General features: G+C 57.4%; 1 protein-coding gene across 6 annotated transcripts in view; it reads right to left on the bottom strand.

Moving 5' to 3' along the window:
• LOC138738640 (uncharacterized) overlaps positions 1-8,546 on the bottom strand; it is a 91,112-nt gene extending 82,566 nt beyond the window's left edge. For 5 of the 6 annotated variants that reach the window (XM_069889248.1, XM_069889280.1, XM_069889274.1 and 2 more), the window contains exon 1: positions 7,995-8,546. The gene's annotated coding sequence lies outside the window, so the exon portion shown is untranslated. Of the gene's footprint in view, positions 1-5,699; positions 5,741-7,994 lie in introns of all 6 variants that reach the window. The other variant, XM_069889257.1, reaches the window with a different exon arrangement.
• Positions 8,547-12,833: the final 4,287 nt, after the last annotated feature.

Here is a 12,833-nt window from a genome sequence, read left to right on the forward strand (position 1 = left end):
TCTACGCCCTAACCAAGACAGTGGAAGTGGTCCAAACCCTGGAAACGGCAGCCCTGCACATCGAAGCCTTCGATTCCAGGTTCCCCCAGGCTCCCTCATGGCCCTCTCACACTGCAGCTGCAGTCCCAGACCGAGCTTCGGATGAAAATGTCGCTACGGCAGGCGCCCAGTGCCCCTGTAAGTACTGTGGGTCCTGGTGTGGGCCAGACTGACGATCGCGCCAAAACTGCACGGCTTGGAACCAGTATTGTTCCCGATGCGGCAAGAGAGGCCACTTCACTAAAGTGTGCCTCTCTAAACCTGCTGGCAGCTCAGCGGCCTTCTATGGCCTCCCCACCTCCCCTGCGGACCCCTCCAGTGTGCATACCAGGTGCACCATTCTTCCCACAATGACTTCCACATTCCCCGACCTCGACGGTACAACATCCGGCCCCGCCAGCAATTGTCGCAGCGTGTGCGCCAAGCACCTGGACCAGCACCCACCCTCACCAGCGCCGCTCATCAAGTACTACAGTGACATCACATCTGGCTGATGTAATTATGTCACTGCCACCGGCCGTGATGACGTCACTCCCCCCGGCGCAATGAACACAGCTGGGGAAGGAGGTCAGCCATGTAGTGGACCCCCACGTGCAGCTGCCATCTTGGGCCAGGCAGCGGCTGACACGGAGGGCCCCCGACGACTTTGAGAACAACGTGGTCAACACAGACGGTGACCAGGCTGCTCTACCAATGCTCCCCATGCCTCCGGATGCAAACGGCTGCCGCACGCTGCACCCCACGACCGACATCAATGTGGTCAACACAGGCGATGACCAGGCCACCCTACCGACGCTCCCCACGCCTCCGGATGCCATAAATCGCTGCACATAACTGTTAGGTAAAAACATCATGAGCTGGGAATGTAGAGGGAGTCACCCAGTGCTGGGCCGTAACAAGATGCAGTTGTGACCTTGTACTCTCAAGATAAGAGTGGGGATGACAAATTGATGTGCAGGAGGCTAGCAGATAGGGACAGCAACAGTTTATTCACTGGACAATGTCATGGTATGATAATTTACTAAGTACGTATCCTAAGGTATATAAAAAACACCACTTGCTGATAACGGCAGAATGCGCCTTCTCCAACTAACACTGTTAGTTGCAAGTGTTACAATCCGGCAATAAAGAACAAAGAACCTTGATTTCGACTCAGTCTGGTGTTTGACTCACTCATTCATGAACAAAGCAGACCTAACATAACCGAAGAATGATGACTCCGACTCCGAGACGGTCCTGGCCACCACCATGCTGACCAGGGACATCCCTCATGACCTCGGGCGCTCTATGATGGATGTACAAGTCAATGGGCAGGTAACGATGTGCCTGTTCGACAGTGACAACACCGAGAGCTTCATTCACCCTAGCGTGACCCACTCCCTGAGATTAAAAGTCCACCCCACCACCTGCTCAATCCCCCTCGCCGCCAAGGATAAGATTGTTGTTACCCTCGGGCGCTGCTCGACAGATATAACTGTGGGAGGGGAGACTTACACAGGATTCAGGCTCCTGGTCATGCCCAAACTCTGCGCACCACTCCTCCTGGGCCTGGATTTCCAGTGCCACCTGCAGAGTGTCACCCTTGCCTTCGGGGGGCCCCAACATCCACTCATGTCACACAGCACACCAACCGACCAGTCCCGGGCAACCTGCGGTTGCTCCAAACTGCGCATCACCCCACCAGCACTCTTCCCACATCTTGCACTAGGCTGCAAGCCGATCGCCGCCAGAAGTAGGTGCTATTGCACCACAGACAAGGACTTCATCAAGGTGGAGGTGTGGCAACTCCTGGTGGAAGGCGTTATAGAGCCCAGTAACAGCCCTTGGAGAGCCCAAGTCCTGGTGGTCAAAGGGGGAAGTAAGCCGAGGATGGTCGTGGATTACAGCCAGACCATCAACCAGTACACCCAGCTGGACGCCTACCCCCAGCCGAGGATCAATGAGATAGCCTGCTATTGGGTTTTCTCCACGATTGACCTGAAGTTGGTGTATCACCAAATCCCCAACCACCCAAAGGACAAGCCCTACACCACCTTTGAGGCAGACGGGCACCTGTACCAGTTCCGCAGAATTCCATTTGGGGTCACGAATGGGGTCTCCGTCTTCCAGCGGGAGATGGATCGCATGGTAGACCGGCATAAGCTGAAGGTGACGTTCCGGTATCTGGATAATGTCACGATCTGCGGCCATGACCAGCAGGACGATGATGCTAACCTGGAGAAATTCCTCCAGATGGCTGGGGAGCTGAACCTCACTTACAACAAGGAGAAATGTGTGCTTAGCACCACCCGCCTCACCATTCTGGGGTACATCGTGGCCCATGGAGTCGTCGGGCCAGATCCAGAAAGGATGCGCCCATTAATGTTGTTACATTCCCCCTCCCCCCCACGCTAAAGGCCCTCCGCAGGTGCAGTGGCCATGTCTTTTATTACTCGCAGTGGGTCCCTCGCTTCTCAGACAAGGTCTGCCCACTGGCCCAAGCTACAACTTTTCCCCTCCCACCCAAGGTGCAGGCAGCCTTCATCCGTATCAGGCAAGACATCGCGGACGCCACGATGCAAGCTGTTGATGAGGACTCCCCCTTCCAGGTGGAGAGCGATGCCTCCGAAGTAGACCTCACCACTACCCTCAACCAAGAGGGGTGCCCTGTCGCTTTCTTCTCCAGGACCCTCCACAGCTCCGAGCTAGGGCATTCCGCCATTGAAAAGGAGGCCCAGGCAATTGTGGAAGCTGTCTGCCACTGGCGCCAATACCTGGCCGGCAGGAGATTCACGATCCTCACGGACCAGCGGGCCATGGCGTTCAAGTTTAACACTACCCACAAGAGCAAGATCAAGAACGACAAGATCCTGCGCTGGAGAGTCGAACTGCCAACCTACAGCTACAACATCCAGTACCGCCCTGGGAAGTTTAACGACTCCCCCAACGCCCTCTCTCGCACCTGCACGTCTATGCACGACGACAGGCTGCACGCATTGTATGAGTCCCTCTGCCATCCGGGTGTCACCAGGTTGTACCACTTCATTAAGTCCCGGAACCTGCCGTACACCATCAGGAACGTCAGGGACATGACCGAGGCCTGTTGGGTCTGCGCAGAGTGTAAACCCCATTTCTTCTGCCCACCCCAGGCCACGTTGTAAAGGCTGCTCGGCCTTTCGAGCATCTCGGCATGGACTTCAAAGGGCCCCTGCCTTCCACGAACTGAAACATCTACTTCCCTCACGGTAGTGGACAAGTACTCACGCTTCCCTTTCGCTATCCCTTCCTCGGACACCTCCACGGCCACCGTCATCAGATCTTCACCATGTTTGGCTACCCCGCCTTCATCCACAGCGACCGGGGGGTCTAGTTCCATGAGTGACAAGCTGCGCTAGTACCTGACAGCGAGGGGAATCGCGACCAGTCGCATGACGAGCTATAACCCGAGAGGCAATGGGCAAGTTGAACGCACAAACAGGGTGGTCCGGAAGGCAGTCCTCCTGACTCTCAGGTCAAAAGGGTGGGCTGTGGAGGACTGGCAGGATGCCCTGGCTGAGGCACTCCATGCCAATCGGTCGCTCTTGTGCACGGCTACCAATGAAACCACTCACGAACGTCTGTTCTCATTCCCCAGGAGAATGTCCCTCCCAGCATGGCTCACATTCCCGGGACCGGTACTCCTGCATAAGCACGTACACACACACAAGGCCGAAGCCTTGGTCGAGCAGGTCTTCCTCCTACATGCAAACCACAACTACACCTGCATTAGGTTCAGCAGTGGCAGGGAGGACACCGTCTCAACCAGGGACCTGGCATCAGCAGGAGTATCCACCATACCACACCATCCTCCAGCTCAGGACGACACTGACCGGGCAGACATCCCGTCCCCAGGCAGCTATGGGGCATACAGGACCTCCTTGACCACGGGGGCCCAGTTCAGCCCTGGGAAACAAACCTGCTCCCCCCCACACATCCAATACAACCCTCACATGTCGACCCCGGCCACCCCTTCGCGCAGCACCATACCAGTCACACAGACCCCTGCCGCCAGACCCCCCCCCCACTTCCCCTCCGATCAGTGACCAGGAGCCAGTCCTATGACGGTCACAGAGACCCCGGCGGCCGCCGGACCGTCTCAACGTGTAAATATTGTATGTGTATAGTGGGTACGATTCCTTGCTACTGCACCCCCCCCCCCAACCCCGGGACAATTTTAAAGAAGGGGGTGAATGTGGTGGTACACCTCCAGCCTACTGCGGGGGCAACACCTGTACCTGCAGGAGTGTACTGCCAGCCTACTGCAGGGGGCAACCTCTGTACCTGCAGGAGTGTAAGGGGACAGGACAACACCTGGCCAGCTGTCAATCAGTCGGCATGTAGCGATCAAGTCCCACCCAGTCGGGTGTCAATCACCCTCCGGGATATAAGGCTGTGCCAGCCTCCTGAAGCTTACTCAGAGTTACAGCAGTTACAGCCAGCCTGGCTCTGTGGAAGTCTTTGTGGATTAAAGCCTGTTGTACAGTCTTTACCTTGTGTGTGTCTGATTCTGGCTAACAGTGCACCCCACCCGCCATCCCCAGCCCCCACTGACAGCTCCCGCTGCCCTGCTGGCCCCCACTGACAGCTCCCACTGCCCTGACTGTGCAAAGTGCTCCGTCGATTATCCCTCTCCAAGAGGGGTTGGACTATGTGGCTCAGAGACAGGCTCCGCACATTCAGTGAGGTGTGTGGTAATGCGTTTTGGCAGAGGTTCTCTGCCTTTACATCTGAAAGTGCCTAATGTTTTACTCCTTAAACTGAAAAGACCTCTGTGGATTGAAGAGGATCATGTGTCCTCTCCATCTGGAATTTGGTGGGAATGTGGATTGTGGAAGGTCACATGGCCTCTCCATCTGGAATCTAGTCAGAATTTGCATTACCTGCCAATCAAGGTGGGACTCAGCCCACCCATAAGTGCACATTGGCCCCTTTAAATTGCTCACTGATCACCTGGGCCAGACTCCCTAGCTTACTGCACTTTAAAAGCTTTCCACGTGCTACAACAGCAGCATAGTCTCTCTGTTCTATGAATGTTGTTCTATACCAGGTTGTGAGTTGTGGCTATTGTTGGTAAGTTGTGCAGTACACTTAGAATGGGACTGTAGTATTGTGTTGGAATACTTAACATTGAGTAGCCCCCCACCCCTCAGTTGGTACAGGGAACTGGGAGTGTGTCCTGAAGTCTCTGTCTTGTAAGTGTGTGTTAGTAATTGTGTATTACTGCACATGAATAACAGAGAGTAGACCCAACAGTATCTGACAGATGCTTTCGATGTAAAAAAGAAATGGGAACAACAATTCATGCAATCTGGATATGTGAGAAAGTAGAAAAATTTTGGGAAGATCTAAACCAGATATTAAATAAAATTACAGAAAACAATATACCAAAAAATCCAGAGATCTTCCTCCTAAGTAACATAAAAAACAAAGAATTTGGAATTGATTTGGAGGATGCACAAAAAAGATTTGTTAAGATAGCTCTAGCTGTAGCAAAAAAATGTATTATGTCAACCTGGAAATTGGAAGATAATTTGAAAATACAACAATGTTATATAGAAATGAATAAATGTATTCCATTAGAAAAAATAACATATAGTTTAAGAAATAATATTGAAATATTTGAACAAATATGGGAGCCTTACATGAAACATAATAGCGAAAACCTCCCGGGGTCATTCACTACCTAAATTAACGAAAGGAGAAGGAAATGAAAAGAATTGACTCAGTGGAATTTCTTGTTTATTTTTATTGAATGACAACATTGTTTGACTTGTTTAATGTATCTTAGATTTTGTACTTTAAATGGATGGGGGGGAGGTAGGGAGGGTGGGATGGGAGGAGGGAGGAGGGGGGGAGAAAATGACACTGTATATATTTGAAAAGGAAAATGTATGTATCTTGGTCAATGTGGTTTATGGTGTGAAAAATAAAAAATTTAAAAAAAAAAAAATAAATAACAGAGAGTAGGTGGCCACTGGTATTGGAGATTGCTATATCTGATGTGAATGCCTATATAGCTTTTGTACCATGTTGTTTTGTGTCTTTCAAATTATAATTTCCCTGTGTGTACAATAAAGATTACTCCTTGTTTGCAGTATCTGGACTTGCTTCTCTATGAATTCACCAAGCCTCACTTAAATCTCATGTAACCATTGGTGTAGAGAGCAAGGTTCAAGGAGTCTTGGCCAGACACATGCACAATACATGAGAGATTGTGTTAACCAGTGTGGGTGTCCTGTTGGGTCCATATGTAACAGTATATCTCCTCATGAATGGGGGTGATCTGCAAGTTGCAGAGGGATGTTGGGAGTAGAAATTAGAACCCCTGGGTGGACAGACGACAGTTGGGGATTCAGCAGGCTATTGGCTGGGTTGACAGGGTTGACAAGCTGGACCACCACGGGGAAAATATTGGGCACCACATAGCTCTCCTCTTGGAGGAATCAGGATTTCCTGAAACCAGGGGGATTTGTGGGGGAGCCTGATGGTTGCTAATATCTCTCCTGAGGTGTCAGTGGGGTATCAGCCAGAATTTAACAAAATAGGGTGCTCAGAAGGGTGAACAGATTGAGTCCCTGAAGCAGCACCATGACTCCCTGCAGGAGGCACTGAGCACCATCTGGGCATGTGTTGGCAGCCTTGAGGCCAAATATACTGATTGGTCGAAGTGCAGCTGCTGCAGGTAGCCTGCTGATCTGGCTGGCAGGTTTATCCATTAAAATAAGAGCCATTATTATGAATGGAGGAGAGGGTGACATGTGGTTGGGGATTGTATGGATGGATGATAATGACCATGAGGAGGCGGCATCCCATTACATGACTCATTCCCCCTGCATATCCTAGATCCTGAAAGCCTGGCCAGCGACAATGTGATCCTAGACCTGCCACGAGGCCCTCCCCATCACTGTTCGTTCTCCCCAATGGGGAGGTAGCCAAGAATGGGAAGAGGGTGAGAGGCCATTACGAGATCATAGAGACCCTGAACTACTCCACCAAGAAGTTGATGGAGCTAGGAGATAGATATTGGCCAGCGGCCAGGCAAGTTGAATGTGGAGGCTCCCCATGTCTACTTCTCCTACCTAGAGGCAAATGCCACGGGCAGCCTGTCAGCACAGCAGACAGTGAACAACTCCTTGTGGGTGCCACCCAAAGGGATTGACAAAAGCACCACCATGTGGGATTGGGTGATGGCTGCAGTGTGGGCCAGATTCCCCACGCTCCTGGAATGGGACCTGAATGAATGGTTGCAGTGGCTCACGGTCAGTGAGGGCACAAAGGTAATCAGGGAATGGGCTCATGCTGCTGGCATCTATGGGGGCGCCTGCAGGTTCAACTTCCCCAAGGATGCTAGGGTAACTGCTGCCTCTGTGGGCCATCTAGGGACCATCACTTGCCCTGACCTCAAGGGGTGGTCTTGCCCTTGATGGGTCCAGTGATCAGTAAGTCTGTCCAGGAAGCCATCACTTTTCTGGAGGGGCTAAAGTATATGGAGGAGAGGATCCCTACACGGGTTTGCCGTGCTGACACAAAGGTCAGTGAGACTCCTTTCCTGCTAACCCGCAGGGAAGTGCATTGATGCATCATGGCATGGATCATGCCCGTATCCATGGCATCTCCATCTCCATAATGTTTGCGTTGTGGCAGGAACATCGTTGGGGGTGGGGGGGGGGAGAAGGAAGCTCCACTAGAGCGGAGCACCCATCACCCTGCCCACCTTGCCTCAGACCACTCAACCTTCTGCTCCTCCCTCCACCAGAAGTGGTCCCTGCTGCCCTCAAGGCAGAGATTATTAGAGATTATCTCCCTGATGCGACAGAAAATAGCCAATTCAAAGTTGCAGCAGACTCTTCTCCAACCGCACCCCCCCACCACCTCCCCCATCCTTTACAACACCCGGGACAGGTGGACCAGTCAGACTAATTACCAAAGAGCATTACCTCATTCTTCTGGTTTACCCTGGTGCCTGATGTGGATGCAAAATGCCTGCATACGCAGGATAGTCTCCAGACTGAGTGTGTATCGAAACAGATGGCGACGTCGTCTATATACAGGGAGGCCTTGACCTGAGTGCCTCCTCTGCCTAGCAATATCACTTCCTCTTGTGCCCTCGTTCTTCATGACAGATTTGGGAAAAATGCTCTACATACCACATAAATAAGACTGGAGCCAGTGGGCAGCCTTGCTTAACTCCAGACGATGAGAAAGCTATCTGTTTCCTACACATTGATTTGGACAGCACTACAGGTGTCTGGGTACAGCAGTTTAATCCAATTCCAGATTCCCTCCCCAAAGCCCATTTTAGAGAGCATGTGTCATGTACGTGTGGAATCTGGTCAAAAGCTCCCAGGGCTGGGGGCCACTGCACTCTGCCTTGCTTACAGCCTCCCAAGTCTGCGGGGTTGCTGGGTGCTGTGCCTCCCAATGCCAGGCTTAAATGTAATCCCTTGTCTTGCTTTGGGGTCAGAGGGGGCGTCAGAGGGGGCGTCAGAGGGGGCGTCAGAGGGGGCGTCAGATGGGGGTCCGAGGGGGGGTCAGAGGGGGGGTCAGAGGGGGGGTCAGATGGGGTGTCAGAGGGGGATCTAGAGGGGGCTTCAGAGGGGGCGTCAGAGGGGGCGTCAGAGGGGGCGTCAGAGGGGGCGTCAGAGGGGGCGTCAGAGGGGGGGCGTCAGAGAGGGCGTCAGAGGGGGGTCAGAGGGGGGGTCAGAGGGGGACAGAGAGGGGGATCAGAGGGGGGGTCAGTGGGGTTCAGAGGGGGGTCAGAGGTGGCGTCAGAGGGTGTGTCAGAGGGGGCGTCAGAGGGTGGGTCAGAGGGGGGGTTAGGGAGGTGGGTCGGAGGGGACGTCAGAGGGGGCGTCAGAGTGGGCATCAGGGGGCGTCAGAGGGGTCGTCAGAGGGGTCATCAGATGGGGGTCAGAGGGGGGGTCAAAGGGGGGCTCGGCTCAGAGAGGGGGATCAGAGGGGGGGTCAGAGGGGGGTTCAGAGGGGGCGTCAGAGGGGGCGTCAGAGGGGGCGTCAGAGCGGGCGTCAGAGCGGGCGTCAGAGGGGGCGTCAGAGGGGGCGTCAGAGAGTGGGTCAGAGGTGGGGTCAGAGGTGGGGTCAGAGGTGGGGTCAGAGGTGGGGTCAGAGGTGGGGTCAGAGGTGGGGTCAGAGGTGGGGTCAGAGGGGGGGATCAGAGGGGGGGTCAGAGGGGGCGTCAGAGGTGGCGTCAGCGGGGGCGTCAGATGGGGCGTCAGCGGGGGCGTCAGATGGGGCGTCAGCGGGGGCGTCAGCGGGGGCGTCAGCGGGGGCGTCAGCGCGGGCGTCAGCGCGGGCGTCAGCGCGGGCGTCAGCGCGGGCGTCAGCGCGGGCGTCAGCGCGGGCGTCAGCGCGGGCGTCAGCGCGGGCGTCAGCGCGGGCGTCAGCGCGGGCGTCAGCGCGGGCGTCAGCGCGGGCGTCAGCGCGGGCGTCAGAGGGGGCGTCAGAGATGGCGTCAGAGATGGCGTCAGAGATGGCGTCAGAAGGGGGGTCAGAGGGGGGTCCAGAGGGGGGTTCAGAGGGGGCATCAGAGGGTGCGTCAGATGGGGATTCAGAGGTGGGTTCAGAGGGGGCGTCAGAGGGTGCATTAGAGGGGGCGTCAGAGGGGGCGTGAGAGGGGGCGTCAGAGGGGGGGTCAGAGGGGTGTCAGAGGGGGGGTCAGCGGGGGCGTCAGCGGGTGCGTCAGTGCGGATGTCAGCGCGGGTGTCAGCGGGGGCTTCAGAGGGGGCGTCAGAGGGGGCGTCAGAGGGGGCGTCAGAGGGGGCGTCAGAGGGGTCTACCGAGAGAAAGCCCGAGGGAATGTCCAATTTTATACCTAATGTCTCCACCATTTTTCTTAACCTCCTATTCCTTCAACATCCCTTCAACTATCCTACCACAGGCATCATGCGTCAGAGGGGGCGTCAGAGGGGGCGTCAGAGGGGGCGCAGAGGGGGCGTCAGAGGCGGCGTCAGAGGCGGCGTCAGAGGCGGCGTCAGAGGCGGCGTCAGAGGCGGCGTCAGAGGCGGCGTCAGAGGGGGCGTCAGAGGGGGGGCGACAGAGGGGGGCGTCAGAGGGGGGCGTCAGAGGGGGCGTCAGAGGGGGCGTCAGAGGGGGCGTCAGAGGGGGCGTCAGAGGGGGTGTCAGAGGGGGCATCAGAGGGGTCGTCAGTGGGGGGGTCAGAGGGTGGGTCAGAGGGGCGGTCAGAGGGGGGGTCAGAGGGGGATCAGAGGGGGTTCATGGGGCTTCAGCATGGGGGTGAGAGGGGGGGTCAGATGGGGCGTCAGAGGGGTGGTCAGAGGGGGCGTCAGAGGAGGGTCAGAGGGGGGTCCAGAGGGGGGTTCAGAGGGGGCGTCAGAGGGGGCGTCAGAGGTGGCGTCAGAGGGGGCGTCAGTGGGAGTGTCAGAGGGTGGGTCAGAGGGGCGGTCAGAGGTGGGGTCAGAGGGGGGGTCAGAGGGGGGGTCAGTGAGGGGGGTCAGAGGGGGGGGTCAGAGGGGGGGTCAGTGGGGGGTTCAGAGGTTGGTTCAGGAGGGGGCGTCAGAGGGGGAGCCCGAGGAGGCGTCCGAGAGAGAGCCCGAGGGAACTTCCGATATTATACCTAATGTCCACCATTTTTCTTAACCTCCTATTCCTTCAAAATTCCTTCAAATATCCTACCACAGACATCATGCATCAGATGGGGCGTCAGAGGGGGTGTCAGAGGGGTCTTTCGAGAGTGAGTCCGAGGGAATGTCCAATATTATACGTAATGTCTCCACCATTTTTCTTAACCTCCTATTCCTTCAACATTCCTTCAACTATCCTACCACAGAGGGGGGGTCAGAGGGAGGTCAGGGGGGGCTTCAGAGGGGGGGCGACAGAGGGGGGCGTCAGAGGGGGGCGTCAGAGGGGGCGTCAGAGGGGGCGTCAGAGGGGGCGTCAGAGGGGGCGTCAGAGGGGGCGTCAGAGGGGGTGTCAGAGGGGGCATCAGAGGGGTCGTCAGTGGGGGGGTCAGAGGGTGGGTCAGAGGGGCGGTCAGAGGGGGGGTCAGAGGGGGATCAGAGGGGGTTCATGGGGCTTCAGCAGGGGGGTGAGAGGGGGGGTCAGATGGGGCGTCAGAGGGGTGGTCAGAGGGGGCGTCAGAGGAGGGTCAGAGGGGGGTCCAGAGGGGGGTTCAGAGGGGGCGTCAGAGGGGGCGTCAGAGGGGGCGTCAGAGGTGGCGTCAGAGGGGGCGTCAGTGGGAGTGTCAGAGGGTGGGTCAGAGGGGCGGTCAGAGGTGGGGTCAGAGGGGGGGTCAGAGGGGGGGTCAGAGGGGGGGTCAGTGAGGGGGGTCAGAGGGGGGGGTCAGAGGGGGGGTCAGTGGGGGGTTCAGAGGTTGGTTCAGGAGGGGGCGTCAGAGGGGGAGCCCGAGGAGGCGTCCGAGAGAGAGCCCGAGGGAACTTCCGATATTATACCTAATGTCCACCATTTTTCTTAACCTCCTATTCCTTCAAAATTCCTTCAAATATCCTACCACAGACATCATGCATCAGATGGGGCGTCAGAGGGGGTGTCAGAGGGGTCTTTCGAGAGTGAGTCCGAGGGAATGTCCAATATTATACGTAATGTCTCCACCATTTTTCTTAACCTCCTATTCCTTCAACATTCCTTCAACTATCCTACCACAGAGGGGGGGTCAGAGGGAGGTCAGGGGGGGTCAGAGGTGGGGTCAGATGGGGGGTCAGGGAGGTCAGAGGGGTGTCCAGAGGGAGGTTCAGAGGGGGCGTCAGAGGGGGCGTCAGAGGGGGCGTCAGAGGGGGCGTCAGAGGGGGCGTCAGAGGGGGCGTCAGAGGGGGCGTCAGAGGGGGCGTCAGAGGGGGCGTCAGAGGGGGCGTCAGAGGGGGCGTCAGAGGGGGCGTCAGAGGGGGCGTCAGAGGGGGCGTCAGAGGGGGCGTCAGAGGGGGCGTCAGAGGGGGCGTCAGAGGGGGCGTCAGAGGGGGCGTCAGAGGGGGCGTCAGAGGGGGGGGTGAGAGGGTGGGTCAGAGGGGCGGTCAGAGGGGGGGTCAGAGCGGGAGTCAGAGGGGGGGTCAGAGGGGGGTCCAGAGGTGGGTTCAGAGGGGGCGTCACATCAGAGGGGGCGTCAGAGTGTCAGAGGGGGCGTCAGTGGTGGGGTCAGAGGGGGGGTCAGAGGGGGGGTCAGAGGGTGGGTCAGAGGGGGGGGTCAGAGGGGGGGGTCAGAGGGGGGGTCAGAGCGGGAGTCAGAGCGGGAGTCAGAGGGGGGGTCAGAGGGGGTTCCAGAGTGGGTTCAGAGGGGGCATCAGAGTGTGCGTCAGGGGGCGTCAGAGGTGGCGTCAGAGGGGGCGTCAGAGGTGGGGTCAGAGGTGGGGTCAGAGGGGAGGTCAGAGGGGGGGTCAGAGGGGGGTTCAGAGAGGGGGATCAGAGGGGGGTCAGAGGGGTGTTCAGAGTGGGGTTCAGAGGGGGCGTCAGAGGGTGCGTCAGTGGGTGCGTCAGTGGGTGCGTCAGTGGGTGCGTCAGTGGGTGCGTCAGTGGGTGCGTCAGTGGGTGCGTCAGTGGGTGCGTCAGAGGGTGCGTCAGAGGGGGGGTCAGAGGGGGGGTCAAAGAGGCGGTCAGAGGTGGGGTCAGCGGGGGCGTCAGCGGGGGCGTCAGCGGGGGCGTCAGCGGGGGCGTCAGCGGGGGCGTCAGCGGGGGCGTCAGCGGGGGCGTCAGCGGGGGCGTCAGCGGGGGCGTCAGCGGGGGCGTCAGCGGGGGCGTCAGCGGGGACGTCAGCGCGGACGTCAGCGCGGACGTCAGCGCGGACGTCAGCG

This window comes from Narcine bancroftii, chromosome 1 (genome assembly GCF_036971445.1).
Source record: "Narcine bancroftii isolate sNarBan1 chromosome 1, sNarBan1.hap1, whole genome shotgun sequence".
Classification (NCBI taxonomy): domain Eukaryota; kingdom Metazoa; phylum Chordata; class Chondrichthyes; order Torpediniformes; family Narcinidae; genus Narcine; species Narcine bancroftii.